Raw genomic sequence first — 26,180 nt, forward strand, 5'->3', positions numbered from 1 at the left:
TTCAGACTCTTAATAATGATGGTGGTGGCGATAACACTAATGGTGATAACAGTTACAGTATCTTGGGCATCTTCTGTGGATCAGATATTTTACATACATTGTTTATAATAGTCACCATATCACCAGTATTTGATATTATTTCCTCCATTTTAGAAGTGAGGAAATAGAGACTCAGAGTGATTAACTGTCTTGCAAAAGGCCACATAGTCAGTAAGTAGCAAAGGCAGAATTTGAAATCAAGTCCATTTGGTTCTTTCTCTTATTCCATGGGAGCCATTGGTAGAATAAGGTGAAATTGAATTCCTGGGCCTTCAATTCCATTCACGGTGTTGTCAGGCTTGCATGTTCTTGTTTGTGCAGAGGAACTCTGAGGGTATGGTGGAATTATACTAACCCATTGTTGGGTACAAGAAAATTATTGAAAGAAGTCAGCACCCCAAAATTGATCCTGGCTGGTAGGAGAGAGGGGAAATGGAAAATATGTCTAAGCTTGGCAACACTGAATGCCTTAATTCTGAGAGATTTTACAGGGAAGCAGAAGGGAAAAGATAAGAGGGAAGTGTGCTTACACTGACCCTCTCCTCCATTGTTTGTGGTGGCTTTAATTCTTTCTTGGGGGAGATCAGACTAACTGATATGGAAGAAGGGGGCAACAATAAGATAGCACTCAAACTGAATCACTTCCTGGTCTCCACTCCCCACCACTCTAAAAATTTCTAAGTGCCTCCTAGGGAGAGGAAACACTCTTTAAGAAATCTGGCAAATCAATCTATGACTCAAGCCAAACCTTTTGTGAGTTTTCAGGGAAGGGATGATGTGAGTTTCAGGGAGGGATGGTGTGAGTTTTCAGGGAAACTTTCTTTTATGTATTCAAGGTAAATAACAGCATTTGTAAAACACTCTATGCTTTCTTACAGTTCCTCTAGATGCATCTTATCCAATCATTTTTATACCCTGGTGTGACCCACCCCTTCAAACTTTCTGGCCTCACACACCCCTTTCCTCATTACCCTGTACATTTTAGACCCACTTGATGATTTACTGTTCCTCAAGTTACCATGCACTTTCACACCTGCATGCCTTGTTCAAGTTGTTCCTCTTGCTAAATTTGTCTCTTCCCCTTTACATGGGAAACTTCTATTTAACCTTTAGAGCTCAATTGAAATGATTTTGTCTACCAATCCAATAGAATTTATTGCTTCCTTCCTTACTTGCTTATCATATCCAATGTTGTTTCTCTTTGTTTCCTCCATTGGCTGTTAGCTCCTTGGGAACGAACATTATACCTTAGTCATTTTTTGTTTTCCAAGCAACTACTCATAAGAAGACACTCAGTAAAATGTTGTATAATTTGTATAGGTCCTTGCAGAAACCCTACAAACTAGGCAAGGCAGGCATCATCAGCTGGACAGATGTGGAAGCCCTATCCATGTCCCAAAGATCACCACAGAGTGGTGTAGCAGGAACTGTGGGTTGAGCAATATGAAACTGGTACTATTGAATTTTGACCTATAAAAATAACACTTTTATATGACTCAACCTGATAGAATCCAGGTCTTCTTGTTCTTGGGTCAGTGCTTGTTCTAAAGCATTTAAAGAAACTGACTTTATGTTTAGTCTCTGGCTCTGTGGTTTTAGTGTGATCAACGTTTTGAATTATTCAGTTCAATGTGTTGTTTTATTCCCTTTGGTTGCCCCACCTCATGCCTCACATATGCGGCAAATAGATTCAAGGAATTAGATCTGGTAGACAGAATGTCTGAAGAACTATGGACAGAGGTTCCTAACATCGTACAGGAGGTGGTGACCAAAGCCATCCCAAAGAAAAAGAAACGGAAAAAGGCAAAGTGGTTGTCTGAGGAGGCCTTACAAGTAGCTGAGAAAAGAAGTGAAAAGCAAAGGAGAAAAGGAAAGATATACCCAACTGAATGCAGAGATCCATAGACTAGCAAGAAGAGATAAGAAAGCCTTCTTAACTGAACAATGCAAATACACAGAGGAAAACAATAGAATGAAAAAGACTAGAGATCTCTTTAATTGGAGATACTAAGGGAACATTTCATGCAAAGATGGGCACAATAAAGGACAGAAATGGTGAGGACCTAACAGAAGCAGAAGAGATTAAGAAGAGGTGGCAAGAATATACAGAAAAACTATACAGAAAAAATATCAATGACCAGATAACCACAATGGTTTGGTCACTCACCTAGAGCCAGACATCCTGGAGTATGAGGTCAAGTGGGCCGCAGGAAGCTTTACTGTGAAAAAAAAAAAAAAAAAAAACTAGTAGAGGTGATGGGGTTCCAGCTGAGCTGTTTAAAATCCTAAAAGATGATGCTTTTAAAGTGCTGCACTCGGGGGTGCGGTCCTAAGATGGCAGAGGAATAAGACAGGGAGACCACTTTCTCCCCCACAAATTCATCAAAAGAACATTTGAACGCTGAGTAAATTCCACAAAACAACTTCTGAATGACAGCAGAGGACATCAGGCACCCAGAAAAGCAGCCCATTGTCTTAGAAAGGAGGTAGGAAAAAATATAAAAGATAGAGCTCTGTCCCAGGAAGGGAGTCTTAAAAAAGAGAGAAGTTTCCAAACACCAGGAAACACTCTCACTGCCGAGTCTGTGGTGAGTCTTGGAACCATAGAGGGCAACATAACCAGGAGGAAAAATAAATAAAGAATTAAAACCCACAGATCACGTGCCCAACGGTAACTCCCCCAGCGGAGAAGCAGCACAGACGCCTGCATCTGCCACTAGCAAGCCGGGGCTGGGCAGGGAGGCGCGGGCTGCATTGCTTAGAGTAAGGACCGGGCCTGAATGCCCCAAGGGCAATCCGAGGGAACTAACTTGAGGTAGAAAACCAGACTGTGGGATAGCTACCACTTGAAAAGCCCTAACTTAAGACACCACCAGGCCCGCTCACAGAACAAAGGATGGGCAGGTGAGTGCAGCCAAAGCCAGAAGGGGCAATCATGGCCCCACAGAGGCATTATCTACCAAACTGCAAACAGGCTTCGTTGCTAACCAAGACTTCTTGGGATTCTGGATGCTCAACATCCGCCTGAGAAGGTGCGCCAGTTGTACACCCAGAAAACTGAGTGGCAGGGACGAGGGAGGTGATAAGTCACAGCGACCATGCTTGCCAAACACCTGGTCACCTGAGCTGCTCGGACCTGGGAAGGGCACAAAACGCAGGCCCAACCAAGTCTGCGCCTCTGAGGCCTACCCGAATACCTGAACCTGAGCAGCTTAGCCCTGGGAAGTGTATACAACCCAGGGCTGGCCTCAGTTCCCGGCAGAGCAACCTAGCCTAAGCAGTGTTGACAGGGAAACCACACACGCAGTGAGTGGGGACAAACCCAGTGTGGCCGAGACACTGTGAGCACATGCCAGTGTTATTTGTTTGCAGCGTCCCTCCCTCCCCACAGTACGACTGAACAAGTGAGCCTAAAAAAGTGTCCACCACTGCCCCCTTGTGTCAGGGTGGAAATTAGACACTGAAGAGACCAGCAAACAGAAGAAGCTAAAATATAGGGAACATCCTTGGAAGTGAGAGGTGCAATTGATTAAAACCCTGTAGTTAGTACTGACTACCTAGGAAAGGGCCTATAGATCTTGAGAAATATAAGCCGGATCAAGGAACTATCCGAAAATGAACCGACCCCACACTGCCCATAACAACACCAGAGAAAGTCCTAGATATATTTTTACTATTTTTACTATCATTCTTTAATCTTTTTTTATTTTTAAGTTTTGTATTACTCCTTTAATTTTCATTTTTGTAACCTACTATTACTTTGCAAAAAAAAAAAGAGAGACCCTATTTTTAAAGCAAACTTCATATATATATTATAATTTTTGTGACTTTTTTCTTTAATATTGTATTTTTGAAAATGCAACCTCTACTCTAGATTTTTAATCTTTGACTTTTGGTATTTGTTATCAATTTTGTACTTTTAAGAACCCAATCTTCAGTACCCATTCTTACTTGGGAGCGAGATTACTGGCTTGACTGCTCTCTTCCCCTTTGGACTCTCCTTTTTCTCCACCAGGTCGCCTCTATCTCCTCCCTCCCCCTTCTCTTCTCTACCCAACTCTGTGAATCTCTTTGTGTATTCCAGACAGTGGAGAACACTTAGGGAACTGATTACTGGCTGGATCTGTCTCTCTCCTTTTGATTCCCCCCTTTATCCTCCTGGCCACCTCTGTCTCCTTCCTCCCTCTTCTCTTTGTGTAACTCCGTGAACATCTCTGTGCAGTCCAGACTATGGAGCACACGTAAGGAAGTGATTACTGGCTAGCTTTGTCTCTCCTCTTTTGATTCCACCTCATCTCATCCGGGTCACCTCTATCTCCCTCCTCCCTCTTCTCTTCTCCATGTAACTCTGTGAACTTCTCTGGGTGTCCCTCACTGTGCAGAAACTTTTCATCTTTAACCTAGATGTTTTATCAATGGTGCTTTATAGATGGAGAAGTCTTGAGGCTACTGTAAAAATAAGACTGAAAACCAGAAGCAGGAGGCTTCAGTCCAAATCCTGAGAACACCAGAGAACTCCTGACTCCAGGGAACATTAATCAACAGGAGCTCATCAAATGCCTCCATACCTAAACTGAAACCAAGCACCACCCAAGGGCCAACAAGTTCCAAAGCAAGACCTACCATGCAAATTCTCCAGCAATGCAGGGACATAGCCCTGAGCTTCAATATACAGGCTGCCCAAAGTCACTCCAAACCCACTGACATTTCATAACTCATTACTGGATAATTCATTGCACTCCAGAGAGAAGAAATCCAGCTCCACCCACCAGAACACCAACACAAGCTTCCCTAACCAGGAAACCTTGACAAGCCACCTGTACAACCCCACTCACAGTGAGGAAACTCCACAATAAAGAGAACTCCACAAACTGCCAGAATACAGAAAGGCCACCCCAAACACAGCAATATAAACAAGATGAAGAGACAGAGGAATACCCAGCAGGTAAAGGAACAGGAAAAATGCCCACCAAACCAAACAGAAGAGGAAGAGATAAGGAATCTACCTGATAAAGAATTAAAAATAATGATAGTGAAAATGATCCAAAATCTTGAAAACAAAATGGAATCACAGATAAATAGCCTGGAGACAAGGATTGAGAAGATGCAAGAAAGGTTTAACAAGGACCTAGAAGAAATAAAAAAGAGTCAATATGTAATGAATAATGCAATAAATGAGATCAAAAACACTCTGGAGGGAACAAATAGTAGAATAATGAAGGCAGAAGATAGGATTAGTGAGGTAGAAGACAGAATGGTAGACATAAATGAATCAGAGAGGAAAAAAGAAAAATGAATTAAAAGAAATGAGGACAATCTCAGAGACCTCCAGGACAATATTAAATGCTCCAACATTCGAGTCATAGGAGTCCCAGAAGAAGAGAAAAAGAAGGACCATGAGAAAATACTTGAGGAGATAATAGTTGAAAACTTCCCTAAAATGGGGAAGGAAATAATCACCCAAGTCCAAGAAACCCAGAGAGTCCCAAACAGGATAAACCCAAGGCAAAACACCCCAAGACACATATTAATCACATTAATAAAGATCAAACACAAAGAACAAATATTAAAAGCAGCAAGGGGAAAACAACAAATACACACAAAGGGATTCCCATAAGGATACTAGCTGATCTTTCAATAGAAACTCTTCAGGCCAGGAGGGAATGGCAGGACATACTTAAAGTGATGAAAGAAAATAACCTACAGCCCAGATTACTGTACCCAGCAAGGATCTCATTCAAATATGAAGGAGAAATCAAAAGCTTTACAGACAAGCAAGCAATAACTGAGAGAATTCAGCACCACCAAACCTGCTCTCCAGCAAATGCTAAAGGATCTTCTCTAGACAGGAAACACAAAAAGGGTGTATAAACCCGAACCCAAAACAATAAAGTAAATGGCAACGGGATCACAGTTAAGTTCAGTCACTCAGTCGTGTCCGACCTTTGCAACCCCATGAATCGTAGCACGCCAGGCCTCCCTGTCCATCACCAACTCCCAGAGTTCACTCACACTCACGTCCATCGAGTCCGTGATGCCATACAGCCATCTCATCCTCTGTCGTCCCCTTCTCCTCCTGCCCCCAATCCCTCCCAGCATCAGAGTCTTTTCCAATGAGTCAACTCTTCGCATGAGGTGGCCAAAGTACTGGACTTCCAGCTTTAGCATCATTCCTTCCAAAGAAATCCCAGGGCTGATCTTCAGAATGGACTGGCTGGATCTCCTTGCAGTCCAAGGGACTCTCAAGAGTCTTCTCCAACACCACACTTCAAAAGCATCAATTCTTCCGCGCTGTACCTTCTTCACAGTCCAACTCTCACATCCATACATGACCACAGGAAAAACCATAGCCTTGACTAGATGGACCTTAGTCAGCAAAGTAATGTCTCTGCTTTTGAATATGCTATCTAGGTTGGTCATAACTTTTCTTCCAAGGAGTAAGTGTCTTTTAATTTCATGGCTGCAAGCACCATCTGCAGTAATTTTGGAGCCCAAAAAAATGAAATCTGACACTGTTTCCCCATCTATTTCCTATGAAGTGATGGGACCAGATACCATGATCCTCGTCTTCTGAATGTTGAGCTTCAGGCCAACTTTTTCACTCTCCACTTTCACTTTCATCAAGAGGCTTTTTAGCTCCTCTTCACTTTCTGCCATGAGGGTGGTGTCATCTGCATATCTGAGGTTATTGATATTTCTCCCAGCAATCTTGATGCCAGCTTGTGTTTCTTCCAGTCCAGCGTTTCTCATGATGTACTCTGCATAGAAGTTATATAAGCAGGGTGACAATATACAGCCTTAACGTACTCCTTTTCCTATTTGGAACCAGTCTGTTGCTCCATGTCCAGTTCTAACTGCTGCTTCCTGACCTGCATACAGATTTCTCAAGAGGCAGGTCAGGTGGTCTGGTATTCCCATCTCTTTCACAGTTTACTGTGATCCACACAGTCAAAGGCTTTGGCATAGTCAATAAAGCAGAAATGGATGTTTTTCTGGAACTCTCTTGCTTTTTCGATGATCCAGCAGATGTTGGCAAGTTGATCTCTGGTTCCTCTGCCTTTTCTAAAACCAGCTTGAACATCAGGGAGTTCACGGTTCATGTATTGCTAAAGCCTGGCTTGGAGAATTTTGAGCATTACTTTACTAGCATGTGAGATGAGTGCAATTGTGTGGTAGTTTGAGCATTCTTTTGCATTGCCTTTCTTTGGAATTGGAATGAAAACTGACCTTTTCCAGTCCTGTGGCCACTGCTGAGGTTTCCAAATTTGCTGGCATATTGAGTGCAACACTTTCACAGCATCATCTTTCAGGATTTGAAACAGCTTAACTGGAATTCCATCACCTCCACTAGCTTTGTTCATAGCGATGCTTTCCAAGGCCCACTTGACTTCACATTCCAGGATGTCTGGCTTTAGATGAGTGATCACACCATCGTGATTATCTAGGTCGTGAAGATATTTTTTGTACAGTTCTTCCATGTATTCTTGCCACCTCTCCTTAATATCTTCTGCTTCTGTTAGGTCCATACCATTTCTGTCCTTTATTGAACCCATCTTTGCATGAAATGTTCCCTTGGTAACCCTAATTTTCTTGAAGAGATCTCTAGTCTTTCCCATTCTGTTGTTTTCCTCTATTCCTTTGCATTGATCGTGAGGAAGGCTTTCTTATCTCTCTTGCTATTCTCTGGAACTCTGCATTCAGATGCTTATATCTTTCCTTGTCTCCTTTGCTTTTTTCCTCTCTTCTTTTCACAGCTATTTGTAAGGCCTCCCCGGACAGCCATTTTGCTTTTTTACATTTCTTTTCCAAGGGGATGGTCTTGATTCCTGTCTCCTGTACAATGTCATGAACCTCATTCCATAGTTCATCAGGCACTCTATCTATCAGATCTAGACCCTTAAATCTATTTTTCACTTCCACTGTATAATCATAAAGGATTTTATTTAGGTCATACCTGAATGGTCTAGCAGTTTTCCCTAGTTTCTTCAATTTGAGTCTGAATTTGGTAATAAGGAGTTCATGATCTGAGCCACAGTCAGCTCCTGGTCTTGTTTTTGTTGACTGTATAGAGCTTCTCCATCTTTGGCTGCAAAGAATATAATCAATCTGATTTTGGTGTTGACCATCTGGTGATGTCCATATGTAGAGTCTTCTCTTGTGTTGGAAGAGGGTGTTTGCTATGACCAGTGTATTTTCTTGGCAAAACTCTATTATTCTTTGCCCTGCTTCATTCTGCATTCCAAGGCCAAATTTGCCTGTTACTCCAGGTGTTTCTTGACTTCCTACTTTTGGGGGTGTTAGTTCTAAAAGGTCTTGTAGGTCTTCACAGAACCTTTCAACTTCAGCTTCTTCAGTGTTACTGGTTGGGGCATAGACTTGGATTACCATGATATTGAATGGTTTACCTTGGAGACGAACAGAGATCATTCTGTCGTTTTTGAGTTTTCATCCAAGTACTGCATTTCGGACTCTTTTGTTGACCATGATGGCTACTCCATTTCTTCTAAGGGATTCCTGCCTGCAGTAGTAGCTATCCCATGTTGAAGGTCAGGAAGGGCGGCAGTGAGGAGATATCCCTCATCTAAGGTAAGGAGCAGCCATGAAGAGATACCCCATGCCCAAGGTAAGAGAAATCCAAGTAAGATGGTAGGTGTTGCAAGAGGGCATCAGAGGGCAGACACACTGAAACCATACTCACAGAAAACTAGTCAATCTAATCACACTAGGACCACAGACTTGTCTAACTCAATGAAACCAAGCCATGCCTGCAGGGCAACCCAAGACGTGTGGGTCATGGTGGAGAGATCTGACAGAATGTGGTCCACTGGAGAAGGGAATGGCAAACCACTTCAGTATTCTTGCCTTGAGAACCCCATGAACAATATGAAAAGGCAAAATGATAGGATACTGAAAGAGGAACTCCCCAGGTCAGTAGGTGCCCAATATGCTACTGGAGATGAGTGGAGAAATAACTCCAGAAAGAATGAAGGGATGGAGCCAAAGCAAAAACAATACCCAGCTGTGGATGTGACTGGTGATAGAAGCAAGGTCTGATGCTATAAAGGGCAATATTGCATAGGAACCTGGAATGTCAGGTCCATGAATCAAGGCAAATTGGAAGTGGTCAAGCAAGAGATGGCAAGAGTGAACGTCGACATTCTAGGAATCAGTGAACTAAAATGGACTGGAATGGGTGAATTTAACTCAACGGGATCACACATCAATAATTACCTTAAACGTAAATGGGTTGAATACCTCAACCAAAAGAGAAAGACTGGCTGAATGGATACAAAAACAAGACCCCTATATATGTTGTCTACAAGAGACCCACTTCAAAACAAGGGACACATACAGACTGAAAGTGAAGGGCTGGAAAAAGATATTCCACACAAATAGAGACCAAAAGAAAGCAGGGGTAGCAATACTCATATCAGATAAAGTAGACTTTAAAACAAAGGCTGTGAAAAGAGACAAAGAAGGACACTACATAATGATCAAAGGATCAATCCAAGAAGAAGATATAACAATTATAAATATATATGCACTCAACATAGGAGCACTGCAATATGTAAGAGAAATGCTAACAAGTATAAAAGGGAAATTAACAATAACACAATAATAGTGGGAGACTTTAATACCTCACTCACACCTATGGATAGTCAACTAAACAGAAAATTAACAAGGAAACACAAACTTTAAATGATACAACAGACTAGTCAGACCTAATTGATATCTATAGGACATTTCACCCCAAAATAATGAATTTCACCTTTTTCTCAAGGGCACACAGGAACTTCTCCAGGATAGATCACATCCTGGGCCATAAATCTAGCCTTGGTAAATTCAAAAAAATTGAAATCATTCCAAGCATCTTTTCTGACCACAATGCATAAGATTAGATCTCAATTACAGGAGAAAAACTATTAAAAATTCCAACATATGGAGGCTGAACAACACGCTGCTGAATAACCAACAAATCACAGAAGAAATAAAAAAAGAAATAAAAATATGCATAGAAATGAATGAAAATGAAAACACAACAACCCAAAACCTGTGGGACACTGTAAAAGCAGTGCTAAGGGGAAGGTTCATAGCAATACAGGCATATCTCAAGAAACAAGAAAAAAGTCAAATAAATAACCTAACTCTACACCTAAAGCAACTAGAAAAGGAAGAAATGACGATCCCCAGGCTTAGTAGAAGGAAAGCTATCTTAAAAATTATGGCAGAAATAAATGCAAAAGAAACAAAAGAGACCATAGCAAAAATCAACAAAGCCAAAAGCTGGTTCTTTGAGAGGATAAATAAAATTGACAAACCAGTAGCCAGACCTATCAAGAAACAAAGGGAGAAAAGTCAAATCAATAAAATTAGAAATGAAAATGGAGAGATCACAACAGACAACACAGAAATACAAAGGATCATAAGAGACTACTATCAGCAATTATATGCCAATAAAATGGACAACGTGGAAGAAATGGACAAATCCTTAGAAAAGTACAACTTTCCAAAACTGAACCAAGAAGAAATAGAAAATCTTAACAGACCCATCACAAGCACGGAAATTGAAACTGTAATCAGAAATCTTCCAGCAAACAAAAGCCCAGGTCCAGATGGCTTCACAGCTGAATTCTACCAAAAATTTCGAGAAGAGCTAACACCTATCCTACTCAAACTCTTCCAGAATTTTGCAGAGGAAGGTAAACTTCCAAACTCATTCTATGAGGCCACCATCACCCTAATACCAAAGCCTGACAAAGATGCCACAAAAAAAGAAAACTATAGGCCAACATCACTGATGAACATAGATGCAAAAATCCTTAACAAGATTCTAGCAATCAGAATCCAACAACACATTAAAAAATCATACATCATGACCAAGTGGGCTTTATCCCAGGGATGCAAGGATTCTTCAATATCTGCAAATCAATCAATGTAATTCACCACATTAACAAATTGAAAAATAAAAGCCATATGATTATCTCAATAGATGCAGAGAAAGCCTTTGACAAAATTCAACATCCATTTATGATAAAAACTCTCCAGAAAGCAGGAATAGAAGGAACATACCTCAATATAATAAAAGCTATATGTGACAAACCCTCAGCAAACATTATCCTCAATGGTGAAAAATTGAAAGCATTTCCCCTAAAGTCAGGAACAAGACAAGGGTGCCCACTTTCACCACTACTATTCAACATAGTTCCGGAAGTTTTGGCTACAGCAATCAGAGCAGAAAAAGAAATAAAAGGAATCCAAAATGGAAAAGAAGAAGTAAAACTCTCACTGTTTGCAGATGACATGATCCTCTCGTTAGAAAACCCTAAAGACTCCACCAGAAAATTACTAGAGCACTTACTCCTTGGAAGAAAATTTATGACCAACCTAGATAGCATATTCAAAAGCAGAGACATCACTTTGCCAACAAAGGTCCGTCTAGTCAAGGCTATGGTTTTTCCAGTGGTCATGTACGGATGTGAGAGTTGGACTGTGAAGAAAGTTGAGTGCTGAAGAATTGATGCTTTTGAAGTGTGGTGTTGGAGAAGACTCTTGAGAGTCCCTTGGACTGCAAGGAGACCCAACAAGTCCATTCAGAAGGAGATCAGCCCTGGGATTTCTTTGGAAGGAATGATGCTGAAGCTGAAACTCCAATACTTTGGCCACCTCATGCAAAGAGTTAACTCATTGGAAAAGACTCTGATGCTGGGAGGGATTGGGGGCAGGATGAGAAGGGGACAACAGAGGATGAGATGGCTGGATGGCATCACTGACTTGATGGATGTTAGTGTGAGTGAACTCTGGGAGTTGGTGATGGACAGGGAGGCCTGGCGTGCTGCGATTCATGGGGTCGCAAAGAGTCGGACACAACTGAGCGACTGAACTCAACTGAACCAAACTGAATCAATGAATATAGTAAAGTTTAGTCAACACACAGAAATCCCTTGCATTCCTATACACTAATAATGAGAAAATAGAAAGAGAAGTTACGGAAACAATTCCATTCACCATTGCAACGAAAAGAATAAAATACTTAGGAATATATCTACCTAAAAAAACAAAAGACCTATATATAGAAAACTATAAAATACTGGTGAAAGAAATCAAAGAGGACACTAATATATGGAGAAATATACCGTGATCATGGATCAGAAGAATCAATATAGTGAAAATGAGTATACTACCCAAAGCGATCTATAGATTCAATACAATCCCTATCAAGCTACCAACAGTATTTTTCACAGAGCTAGAAAAAATAATTTCACAATTTGTATGGAAATACAAAAAAACTCAAATAGCCAAAGCAATCTTGAGAAAGAAGAATGGAACTGGAGGAATCAACCTGCCTGACTTCAGGCTCTACTACAAAGCCACAGTCATCAAGACACTATGGTACTGGCACAAAGACAGAAATATAGATTAATGGAACAAAATAGAAAGCCCACAGATAAATCCACACACCTATAGACACCTTATCTTCAACAAAGGAGGCAAGAATATACAATGGAGAAAGAGAATCTCTTTAACAAGTGGTGCTGGGAAAACTGGTCAACCACTTGTAAAAGAATGAAACTAGACGCTTTCTAACACCATACACAAAAATAAACTCAAAATGGATTAAAGATCTAAACATAAGACCAGAAACTATAAAATTCCTAGAGGAGAACGTAGGCAAAACACTCTCCGACATAAATCACAGCAGGATCCACTGTGACCCACCTCCCAGAGTATTGGAAATAAAAACAAAAATAAACAAATGGGACCTAATTAAAATTAAAAGCTTCTGCACAACAAAGGAAACTATAAGGTAAAAAGGCAGCCTTCAGAATGGGAGAAAATAATAACAAATGAAGCAACTGACAAAGAATTAATCTCAAAAATATACAACCAACTCCTGCAGCTCAATTCCAGAAATATAAGCAACTCAATCAAAAAATGGGCCAAAGAACTAAACAGACATTTCTCCAAAGAAGACATACAGATGGCTAACAAACACATGAAAAAATGCTCAACATCACTCATTATCAGAGAAATGCAAATCAAAGCCACAATGAGGTACCAATTCATGCCAGTCAGAATGTCTGCTATCCAAAAATCTACAAGCAATAAATTCTGGAGAGGGTGTGGAGAAAAGGGAACCCTCTTACACTGTGGTGGGAATGCAAACTAGTACAGCCACTATGGAGAACAGTGTGGAGATTCCTTAAAAAACTGTAAATAGAACTGCCATACGACCCAGCAATCCCACTGCTGTGTATACACACCAAGGAAACTAGAATTGAAAGAGACACGTGTACTCCAATGTTCATTGCAGCACTGTTTATAGTAGCCAGGACATTGAAGCAACTTAGATATCCATCAGCAGACGAATGGATAAGAAAGCTGTGGTACCTATACACAATGGAGTATTACCCGGCCATTAAAAAGAATACATGTGAATCAGTTCTAATCAGGTGGATGAAACTGGAGCCTGTTGTACAGAGTGAAGTAAGCCAGAATGAAAAACACCAATACAGTATACTAACGCATATATATGGAATTTAGAAAGATGGTAACGATAACCCTGTATGAGAGACAGCAAAAGAGACACAGATGTATAGAACAGTCTTTTGGATTCTGTGTGAGAGGGCGAGGGTGGGATGATTTGGGAGAATGGCATTGAAACATGTATAATATCATATGTGAAACCAATCACCAGTCCAGGTTCGATGCATGATACAGGATGCTCGGGGCTGGTGCACTGGGATGACCCAAAGGGATGGTATGGGGAGGGAGGTGGGAGGGGATAGGGAACACATGTACACCCATGGCAGATTCATGTTGATGTATGGCAAAACCAATAAAGTATTGTAAAGTAATTATCCTCCAATTAAATAAGTTTATATTAAAAAATATAAAGTGCTGCACTCAATATATGCCAACAATTTGGAAAACTCAGCCGTGGCCACAGGACTGGAAAAGGTCAGTTTTCATTCCAGTCCCAAAGAAAGGCAATGAGAAAGAATGTTCAAACTACCATATTCATTTCACATGCTAACAAGGTAATACTAAAAATCTTTCAAGCTAAGTTTCAACTCTACCTGACCTGAGAACTTTCAGATGTACAAGCTGGATTTAGAGGAGGCAGAGGAACCAGAGATCAATTTGCCAATTGCCAATCTGTTGAATCATAGAAAAAACAAGGGAATTCTAGAAAAACATCTCCTTCTGCTTCATTGACTGTGCTGATGACTTTGTCTGTGTAGATCACAACAAACTGGAAAATTCTTAAAGAGATGTGCCGGGAGCCAGCATGGGGAATCCCGCCCATGGCAAAGGTCATGAGGAAAGGGGCCTGACAAACGCAAAGCCGGGATCAGGCCTCAGGGGTCCCCCTAGACTTTCTTGAGCATCTACCCCCAAATCCAGAGTCTGCCTGCCTTACTGCATTATGTTTTCCACCTACTCTTCTGACATTACAGGGGGGCTGTCCCCCCCACCACCTTCCTCTAAAAGGAGTTAACTTGGAGCTCCAGTTAATAAGTCTCCTGGGCATAACCAGAGTGTTTCAGTCCACAAACTCTTCTGATGGCTTTCTAGCCTGTCTGACAAGTTTGTCCGGCCTCTTACAACCACACATAATTGTTCACAGCCTCCCAACCATGAGAGGCATGGGATGTTTTGAACTTTCTAAATACAAAGTCTTATGAGAAGTTAGAAATTATTAGTGTAGTATTAGTGGGTTGTTAGAAATATACCGGTGGAGGGTTTTATTGTTGAGCCAATATTTGCTGCTAAGTCTACATATCCCTTGTCCCTTATATACATTAATTGATATAACTGGCATATGAGAAAAATAAGTAATAATCTTTGATATTAATCATGTTAGACCTTAGGCTAGTAAATTCTTTTCTTGATTATAGCCCACTGAAACTTTGCCCTATAGGAATGCAACTTTATCTGGTGCCTTTGGAGGATGGTGCCTGGTTTAAGAAAAATCACCTCTGGAGAAAATAAAGTTTTCTGGTTGACTGACCATTATCAGAAAGAAAGGGTCATAAAATGTTGGCAGGCCCCCTAGCCAGAAGATGATGTAAAACCACCTAAGACCTTTGTATGTATGTATAAAGAAGTGTCTGGTCTCAACAAAGGTCAGGACTACTGACCCTGCATGACTTTGTATTCTCCATTTATCTCTATGTACAACCTGAGGTATAAAAGCTGCCCCCCAAAATAAAGAGTTGGATCAGTTCCTGGAAAAACTGGTCTCCCCATGTCGTTTCTCTCATTCTCCTTTTCAGGCTGAATTCCCGTCTGGAACACAAAGGCTCGCCATGTCTATTAATTTTGCGTGTGTTTCTAAGACCAGAACCGGGAGGCGCTTTGCATCTCCACTCCTTTGGGAGACTGGGAAGGCACCTGCGGCCTACGTAGACGGTGCAAGTCTCTTGTCTTGAGACTTCATTGGCTTCTTGTGTAAACCAAGGGATACAGCCTCTTTTCTCCTCTATTTTCTCCACTACACTATTCTTTCCTAATCTCTCTTTATATCTCTAAATAAATAATCTTATCAGATCACCGACACCATCGCCGCTTCGAATTACCCTGGATCCACCAGGGCTGGATCCTGGCGAGATGGAAATACTAGATCTTACCTACCTCCTGAGAAACCTGTATGCAGGTCAAGAAGCAACAGCTAGAACTGTACATAGAACAACAGACTGGTTCAAAATTGGGAAAGGAGTAGTACATCAAGGCTGTATATTGTAACCCTGCTTATTTAACTTATATGTAGAGTACTTCATGTGAAATGCTGGGCTAGATGACTCACAAGCTGGAATCAAGATTGCCAGGAGAAATATCAACAATCTTAGATTTGCAAATGTTACCACTCTAATGGCAGGAAGCAAAGAGGAACTAAAGAGCCTCCTGATGAGGGTGAAAGAAGAGAGTGAAAAAGCGGGCTTAAAGCTCAACATTCAAGAAACTAAGAGCATGGCATCTGGTCCCATCGTTTCATGACAAATAGGGAAACAATGGAAACAGTGACAGACTTTATTTTCTTGGGCTCCAAACTCACTGTGGATGGTACTGCAGGCCTGAAGTTTAAGACACTTATTTCTTGGAAGGAAAGCTATGATAAACCTAGACAGTGTATTAAAAAACAGAGACATTACTTTACTGACAAAGGTTCTTACAGTCAGAGCTATGTTTTCCAGTAGTCATGAACAGATGTGAGATTTGGACCATAAAGAAGGCTGAGGGCTTAAGAATTGATGCTTTTGAATTGTGGTGCTGGAGAAAACTTTTGAGAGTCCCTTGGACAGCAGGGAGATCAAAGCAGTCAATCCTAAAGGAAATCAACCCTGAAAATTCATTGGAAGGACTGATGCTGAAGCTGAAGCTCCAATACTTGGCCACCTGATGCGAACAGCCAACTTTTCATTGGAAAAAATGCTGGGAAAGACTGAGGGCAGGAAGAGAAGAGGGTGACAGAGGATGAGCTGGCTAGATACCATTACTGACTCAGTGGACATAAGTTTGAGCAAACTCAGGGAGATTGTGAAAGACAGGAAAGGCTGGCACGCTACAGACTATAGAGTTGCAAAGACTTGGACACAAACCACCGACTGAACAGCAACAACATGAAAAATCAGCCCCCACAAGTGTTGGAAGCTTGAAATCATACTCACTACCTGTGTGCTTCCAAAAGCCTGAAATAGAGAATTAAATATAAAATGGTTGTAGGTTGCTAGTATCCCAAGTTATATTGGAAAGACAAACTCAAATCTTATCTGATGAATCTTGTGAACTGCATACCAAGCTGCAAAACATTTACACACAAAAAAATTTCCCAGATGAATTAGTTATTTGCAGCCAAGATTTGTTAAGCAAACAAGAATAGTAGGCACCATGTTGAGAGCCCCAAAAGGGAACAGACAGCAGAAACCAAATTGCAAAGACTTTATGTATTAGGACAATCAGAAATGACATATACAGCAGCTGATTTTAATATGTTTAGGTAGTGTTCTAAAAAGATTGAAGACATGAACAAAGAACAAATGGATATGAAAAAGATCCAAATAGAATATCTAGCAATGAAAAACATATTGTTGAAATTATAGCTCCGTGGATTGATTAAATGGATTAGACACAAATGAAGAGTCAATAAACTAGAAAATATACCTGAAAATATTCCTTGGAATATAGTCAAGGAATACTTAAAGATAAAAAGGGGGTAAGAAACTGAAAGAACAGGATGAAACAGTCTAATGTGTATCTAGTTGGAATTTTAAAAGGCAGTAGAATAAGAAAGAAGCAATATTTGAAGGAATAAAGGCTGAGAAGTTTCCAGAATTATTGAGAGACTCAAATCCTGAGATCTAAAAATCCCAATGTGGGTTTAAAAAACAAAGGAAAGAAATATACATCTTGACATATTAATTATGAAACTGCAGGACATTTTTAAAAAGAGAAGATTGTAATGTCAGACACTAAAAACAATGAAACAATTTGGATTAGAAGAAACGAATTTTTTATTGGATTTATGGGTGAGTATGTAGTCTTAGAACTATGTAGTCCAGAATCCATGAAATTAGCATCAGATATTTGTAGAACCACAAAAGCACATTTTTTTAGTCCACTGAGTACCATTAAAAACTGCAGGGCTGGTCTAAAACTCCTTGTTTTACAGATGAGGGAACTGACACTCAAAGCTGGTCTTCTTCAAGGTCACACAGCTGGGAAGTGAGTACATGGTGGAGCCAGGACCAGAACTTAGGTCCCCAACTCACAGAGCCATAGCTATGACTGCTCTTTCCTTTATAACCTGATGCTGTTTCTTTAAAAATTTAAGCAACAGCAGCAAATAAAAACAAAATGAAGAAAGTACAGGGAAGACTTCCATTTTATCAGGTAACTTTTTGATGCTGTCGTTTACAGAATTTAATAAATATTTGAATAACTTCTTCCATAGTACAATGTCCCATCTCTAGGAACCAAGGTAACTGCTCACTTTTTTGGATGGGGATAAGGGCATGCAGTCTTGCTTTGTTTTCTTCTAGCTTGTAGGTCAATGTGAGAGAAGAGTGAGAAAGGTTTTAGAAGATGTGATTAAAACTGAATCACAGAAAAGATTACTGGCATAGCATTACATTAATGGCAGGGGAACAAGGAGTGGGAGCAAAATTCCAGCCTGGACAAAGGTTTTGCTAAAAAATACACAAGGTAGAAGCAGGTGTCAAACCACAGTGTGTGAATATACCTGAGTCACTAGGTCCTAAAATCAGCATTCAAAACTGAAGACAAAATTTCATCTGTTTTGCTCCAGTTCACTGTTTAGACTTGCCTTGCTTTGCTTTCTTAAAAGTTTATGTCTAAGAACTATGAAGTAGCTTGTATGTGATTCCTGCTGGTTATTGCCAAACAGAAATAACTGTCCAGTGTTGTTGAATCTCCTTATTTCTTGAGGAAATCCAGAAATCCAGATTTATGAGAAGTTTACTTAATTTAAATCCTGACAACAAATTCAGTATTTTACAGAAGGCCTGGTAGACCATCAGTTTGTGGCTTCTTCTACCACCAAGTGGTAAAGATATCTAAATATTTTCTGCTTCCACTCTCCTAACTCATTTATTTCAGCCACTGAAGTCTAGTTGCTGCCTACCCTCCCTTTTTAAGAGTTCTCCTTACCACTTAAAGGGAGAATCCCCAAGATTCTATCAACCTGATTTACTCTTTTCTGTCGTTTGTGGCTGACCTTACCCACTCCATGACTTCAGTACTGCTCACCCCTGCATTCCTCATGCCCAAATCTAGACCTTTCTTGAACTTTCAGCATCCACATACCTAACCACCTTTTGCACATCACCCCCAGGACTGTGGCTGTGCAAACTCAACTTGTCTACACCTGCACATTTCCTGTATTCCCGCCACCATCCAGCCAGCTGTCTAGATTAGAAATCTCTGCTCTTCCCTCTCCTTCACCACCAGAGTCTAAAATCTTCCACCTTAGAAAAATCCCCACAATCCAGCCAAGCCTCTCTCTCCACTTCTCACGCCACTGCCTAATGTTGTTCCACACCTCTCACCTTGACTATGAGGGTAGCCTGAACCATTTCTGGGGGATTTCAGAGCTAAGCAGTAAAAAGAGCAGATTTAGATATGTTGTGGGGAGAGGTGAAAAAATGAGAAGAAAAACTAGGATGGGAAGTTGCCATATGGCCACAGGTCAAGTTAGTTGAGATCATGAGGTATGACGCCCTTCCTGGTAATGCATGCCAGAACTCCCACTCCACTCAACATGTTAATTTTACCAAAGTAATGTGTTTTTTTTTAATAAGAAATTTAGGAAATAATGAATAAAATGTATAATTCCATTACACAAGTGGAATTATTTTACATTCTGTTATCTTAGTGTTTTTATATACATATAGTTTTAAATAGCCACCATCTGTTACTATTTTATAATTGTTTTCATTTAGCAATATACTATGATAAGCTTTTTCTGATTATAAAATTAATCTATGTGTCAGAAAACTTGTGAAAATAAATATTAGCAGAAATTGCACTGCCAAAAAGCAGTTTATACCTAGATCCACAAAGGAAGACAACTTGCAAGGGTAGACAATGAAGATATATCAAACTCTATTATTCCTGTTTATTTATAAATGATAGCAATTGTATCTGTTTGTATGTATGCTTGGAAGTGTTATTTCTGGATCTTGCCTAGTCTCTGCAAATACATACTAACAAGTATGAACACCAATCTGGATGGCAACAATTCAACCAAAACAATTGCTTACTCAAAGATAAGAATTTGCCCATTAATTTCACCATTGACTCTGGGAATAGTGCCCAGATTCCAGAGCCTAACATGACTTATTATTTGTGAATTATTATAATTCCAAATCCTAACAAGGATAGGGTTCTTTGGGCAGCATCCAAAATTCTATCAGATGACTTGATTTTTTTTTTTTAAAGAGAAACATCAGATTTTAGACAAGAAAAAGCATTAGATTTTGAAGCCTATCTTCAAAGAATGCAACATTTATCTTTCAATTCCTAAAGTAGTAGCCTGATTTGGGTGTGGTGCATTTATTAACTACATAAAACACTGATAAGAAGAGTTTCCTCCAGATACCACAGATATATATATATCTTTAAAGCCAGTGAAAGTGTACCTAACTTCCATTCCCAGTGCAAAGGGATGCCACTAGATACTTCTGGAATTGATCCTGGAGGTAGTAGACTTCATTTGAAGGCAGATGTGGAAAACTGAGGAATAACAAGAAGAGCTTCTGAAAGGGTGAGCCAGATATTTATAGTAGTGGAGAAATAAGGAATCTAATCTCTAAAATTTAAGACCAAAGGGGACTTCCACAGCAACAGTGTAGGCAAAAAAAATAAAATTAAGGGCCAAGAGAAGGCAACCCAAAGCAGTAGTTGATATAGCAAATCTTTGCATTGGTGGAAGATAAATGTACCAGACCTGCTTTAAAAATAAAAACAGTTAAGGAAAAAGCTTCTTTAAGAATGGAAGTCAACTGCTACATAGTACGTTCTAGCAATATTATGAAGATTAAATGTAAATTCTAAAAATATGTTTTCCTTTGTCTGAACTTTCTACTTTAAAGCTTCTGACACTCAGCATAAAATAAGAATTGCTGTTGAGCATCCAGGAAGACTGAACTCTGAGAGATGGTATTTTCAAGGTCCTTTCAAACTGGTTTTAGAAAAGGCAGAGGTACCAGAGATCAAATTGCCAACATCCGCTGGATCATGGAAAAAGCAAGACAGTTCCAGAAAAACATCTATTTCTGCTTTATTGACTATGCCAAAGCCTTTGACTGTGTGGATCACAATAAACTGTGAAAAACTCTGAAAGAGATGGGAATACCAGACCACCAGACCTGCCTCTTGAGAAACCTATATGCAGGTCAGGAAGCAACAGTTAGAACTGGACATGGAACAACAGACTGATTCCAAATAGGAAAAAGAGTACGTCAAGGCTGTATATTGTCACCCTGCTTATTTAACTTATATGCAGAGTACATCATGAGAAACGCTGGACTGGAAGAAACACAAGCTGGAATCAAGATTGCCGGGAGAAATACCAATAACCTCAGATATGCAGATGACACCACCCTTATGGCAGAAAGTGAAGAGGAACTAAAGAGCCTCTTGATGAAAGTGAAAGTGGAGAGTGAAAAAGTTGGCCTAAAGCTCAACATTCAGAAAACGAAGATCATGGCATCTAGTCCCATCACTTCATGGGAAATAGATGGGGAAACAGTGGAAACAGTGTCAGACTTTTTTGTGGGGGGGCTCCAAAATCACTGCAGATGGTGATTGCAGCCATGAAATTATAAGACGTTTACTCCTTGGAAGGAAAGTTGTGACCAACTTAGATAGCATATTCAAAAGCAGAGACATTACTTTGCCAACAAAGGTCCATCTAGTCAAGGTTATGGTTTTTCCAGTAGTCATGTATGGATGTGAGAGTTGGACTGTGAAGAAAGCTGAGTGCCGAAGAATTGATGCTTTGAACTGTGGTGTTGGAGAAGACTCTTAGGCATCCCTAGGACTGCAAGGAGATCCAACCAGTCCATTCTAAAAGAGATCAGTCCTGCATGTTCATTGGAAGGACTGATGCTGAAGCTGAAACTCCAATACTTCAGGCACCTCATGTGAAGAGTTGACTTATTGGAAAAGACCCTGATGCTGGGAGGGATTGGGGGCAGGAGGAGAAGGGGATGACAGAGGATGAGATGGCTGGATGGCATCACCAACTCGATGGGTGTGAGTGTGAGTGAACTCCAGGAGTTGGTGATGGACAGGGAGGCCTGGTGTGCTGTAATTCATGAGGTCACAAAGAGTCGGACACGACTGAGCAACTGAACTGAACTGAACTGAACCTAAGAAAAATTTGCCTTCCCCAGTGTCATGAAGAGGTCTGGAAGAAAACTAAACCCCTAAGACACGTGATTGTTGTCCCAGTTCACAGCACAAGGTACATCAGGAATACACATTCACACACAGAAGTGCATGCAGAACACCAGCTGAGAGCAAACAGGAGTAACTGACCAGCGTAAAAGAATATATAGATGCACGCAAAACTAGAGATCAAGTGCTGAGCCTTTGGAGTGGGAGCACTGAAGCCAAGACCCTAGACTACCAGAGAACTAACCGTAGGGGGTATCAAATAATGAGAACTCACACAAAGGAAACCACCTGAATACAAGACCCAGCATCACCCAATCACCAATAGCACCCTGTGCAGGACACCTCATCTAAACAGCAAACAAAACAAAAATACAAACAAAATCATCAGCAGACAGGATTACCACCTCACTCAGACTTTAACATCAGAGGAAAAACAAACAAAAACTCAGCACAAATCTCACCTTATAAGAAGCTTACACAAATCACTGGACCAAACTTAGAAGGCAGAAACCAAAAGGAAGAATGAATTCAACCCTGAAGCCTGGGAAAAGGAGACTTCAAACACAAGAAGTTAAAATAATAATAATAATAATGAAAAGGCAGAGAAATACTCACGAATGAAGCAACAAACTAGAAACATAGAAGTCCAAATAAATGAAGAGGAAATAGGCAAACTACCTGAAAAAGAATTCAGAATAATGATAGTAATGATCAAAAACCTTGCAAGCAAAACAGAGGAAACGCAAGAATCAATTAACAAAGACCTAGAAGAGTTAAAGAATATACATACAGAGACAAACAACATGATTACTGAAATAAAAAATACTCTAGAAGGAATCAATACCAGAATACCTGAAGCAGAATGAATCAGAGAGCTGGAAGATAAAATGGTGGATATAACTTCTGAAGAGCAGAATAAAGTAAAAAGAATGAAAAGAACTGAGGATAGTCTCAGAGACCTCTGGGACAATATCAAAAACACCAACATTCGTATAATAGGGGTCCCAGAAGAAGAAGAGAAAAAGAAAGGGTATGAGAAAATTTTTGAAGAGATTATAGTTGAAAATTTCACCAACATGGAAAAGGAAATAGTCAATGAAGTCCAAGAGGCACAAAGAGTCCCATACAGGGTAAACCCAAGGAGAAACACACCAAGACATACGTTAATTAAACTAACAAAGACTAAACACAAAGAAAGAATATTGAAAGCAGCAAGGGAAAAGCAACAAGTAACGTACAAGGAAACCCCATATGCTTAACAGCTGATCTTTCAGCAGAAACTCTGCAGGCCAGAAGGGAATGGCAGGATATATTTAAAGTACTGAAATGGAAAAATTTACAACCAAGATTACTGTACCTGGAAAGGGTCCATTCAAAATTGATGGAGAAATCAAAAGATTTTCCGACAAGCAAAACTTAAGAGAATTCAGTACCACCAAACCAGCTTTACAACAAATGTTAAATGGATTAAGATAGTCAAGAAATACAAAAGAAGAAAAAAGATTTACAAAATCAACCCCAAACAATTTAAAAAATGGCAATAGGAACACATATATCAATAATTACTTTAAATGTAAATGGATTAAATGCTCCAACCAAAAGACACAGACTGGCTGAATGGATACAAAAACAAGACCCATATATATGCTGTCTACAAGAAAACCACTTCAGACCTAAAGACACATATAGACTGAAAGTGAGAGGATGGGAAAGTAGATTCCATGCAAATGAGAAGCAAAAGAAAGCTGGAGTAGCAATCCTCATATCAGACAAAATAAACCTTTAAATAAAGAATATTACAAGAGATAAGGAAGGACACTGCATAATGATAAAGAGATCAATCCAAGAGGAAGACATAACAATTGTAAATATCTTTGCACCCAACGTAGGAGTACCTCAATACATAAGACAAACACTAACAGACATAAAAAGAGAAATTGACAATAACACAATAATACTAGGAGATTTAACACCCCACTCACACCAATGGACAGATCATCAAAACAGAAAATTAATAAGGAAACACAAGTCTAATGATACATTATAATTCATTAGATAAGATGGACCTCATTGATCCTCAGGACATTCCATCCAAATGCAGAAGAATACACCTTCTTCTCATGTGCACATGGAACATTCTCCAGGATAGACCACATCATCAGTCACAAATCAAACCTCAGTAAATTTGAGAAAATTGAGATCGTATCAAGCATCTCTGACCACAATACTATGAGACTAGATATCAATTACAAGAAAAAAAATTGCAAGAAACACAAACATATGGAGATGAAAAAATATGCTCTAAATAACCAAAAGGTTACTGAAGAAATCAAAAGGGAAATCTAACAATTTCTAGAAACAAATGACAATGAAAACATGACAACTCAAAACTTATGGGATGCAGCAAAGCAGTTCTGAGAGGAAGTGTATAACAATAAAATCCTACCTCAAGAAATCAGAAAAACATCGAATAGACAACTAGCTTTACACCTAAAACAACTGGAAAAAGAACAAAAATCCCCAAAATTAGTAGAAGGAAAGAAATCATAAAGATCTGAGCAGAAATAAATGAAAAAGAAATGAAAAAAATAATAGTAAAGAATAATAAAACTAAAAGCTGGTTCTTTGAGAAGATAAACAAAATTGACAAACCATTGGCCAGATCATCAAGAAAAAAGAGAGAAGAATCAAATCAACAGAATTAGAAATGAAACAGGAGAGGTTACAACAGACAATGCAGAAATACAAAGGATTATAAGAGACTATTATGAACAACCATACAGCAATAAAATGGATAACCTGGAAGAAATGGACAGATTCTTAGAAAAGTTCAATCTTTGAAGACTGAACCAGGGAGAAATAGAAATTGTGAACAACCCAATTACAAGCACTGAAATTGAATCTGTGCTCAAAAATCACCCAAAAAAACAAAGCCAAGGACCAGATGGCCTCACAGAGGAATTCTGTCAGACATTTAGAGAGGAGCTAATGCCTGTCCTTCTAAAACTCTTTCAAAAAATCGCAGAGGAAGGAACACTTCCAAACTCATTCTACGAGGCCACCATCACCCTGATACCAAAACCAAAGACAACACACAAAAAGAAAACTACAGGCCAATATCACTGATGAACATAGGTGCAAAAATCCTCAACAAAATTTTAGCAAACAGAATTCAGCAATGCATCTAAAAGCTCATACACCATGATCAAGTTGGGTTTATTCCAGGGATGCAAGGATTCTTCAATATATGCAAATCAATCAATGTGATATACCATATTAACAAATTGAAAGATAAAACCATATGGTAGTCTCAATAGATGCAGAAAAAGCCTTTGATAAAGCTCAGCACCCATTTATGATTAAAACTCTTCAGAAAATGGACATAGAGGGAATCTACCTCAACATAGTAAAGGTCATATATGATAAGCCTACAGCAAACATTATTCTCAATGGTGAGAAACTGAAAGCATTCCCCCTAAGAACAGGAACAAGACTAGTGTGTCCACTCTCACCACTACTATTCAACATAGTTCTGGAAGTCCTAGCTATAGCAATCAGAGAAGAAAAAGAAATAAAAGGAATCCAGATCAGAAAAGAAGTAAAGCTCTCACTGTTTGCAGATAACATGATACTGTACATAGAAAACTCTAAAGATAGTATCAGAAAATTACTAGAGCTAATCAGTGAATTTAGCAAAGTTGCAAGATACAAAATCAGTACACTGAAATCACTTGCAATTCTGTATACTAACAATGAAAAATCAGAAAGAGAAATTAAGGAATCAATCCCATTCACCATTGCAACAAAAGGAATTAAATATCTAGGAATAAACTTACCTAAGGAGACAAAAGAACTGTATACAGAAAATTATAAGACTCTGATGAAAGAAATCAAAGATGACATAAACAGATGGAGAGATATTCCATGTTCCTGGGTAGGAAGGATCAATATTGTGAAAATGACTACACTACCAAATGCAATCTACAGATTCAGTGTGACCCCTATCAAATTACCAATGGACTTTTTCACAGACCTAGAACAAAAAATTTCACAATTCATATGGAAACACAGAAGACCCTGAATAGCCAAAGCAGTCTTGAGAAAGAAGAATGGAGCTGGAGGAATCAACCTTCCTGACTTCAGGTTATACTACAAAGCTTCAGTCATGGAGACAGTACGGTATTGGCATAAAAACAGAAATATAGACCAATGCAACAAGA

The 26,180-nt window shown here is 39.5% G+C and overlaps 1 protein-coding gene across 5 annotated transcripts in view; it reads right to left on the reverse strand.

The window, feature by feature from the left end:
* Nucleotides 1-26,180, reverse strand: part of LOC120863865 (interleukin-33-like) — a 169,212-nt gene that overhangs the window by 28,346 nt on the left and 114,686 nt on the right. For 2 of the 5 annotated variants that reach the window (XM_040240933.1, XM_040240612.1), the window contains exon 1: nt 2,207-2,258. The exons of the other annotated variants lie outside the window; for them this stretch is intronic. The gene's annotated coding sequence lies outside the window, so the exon portion shown is untranslated. Of the gene's footprint in view, nt 1-2,206; nt 2,259-26,180 lie in introns of those variants that run through there. 5 annotated transcript variants of the gene reach the window in all.

The sequence above is a fragment of the Oryx dammah genome, unplaced genomic scaffold, assembly GCF_014754425.2.
Source record: "Oryx dammah isolate SB20612 unplaced genomic scaffold, SCBI_Odam_1.1 HiC_scaffold_1, whole genome shotgun sequence".
NCBI classification, from domain to species: Eukaryota; Metazoa; Chordata; class Mammalia; order Artiodactyla; family Bovidae; genus Oryx; species Oryx dammah.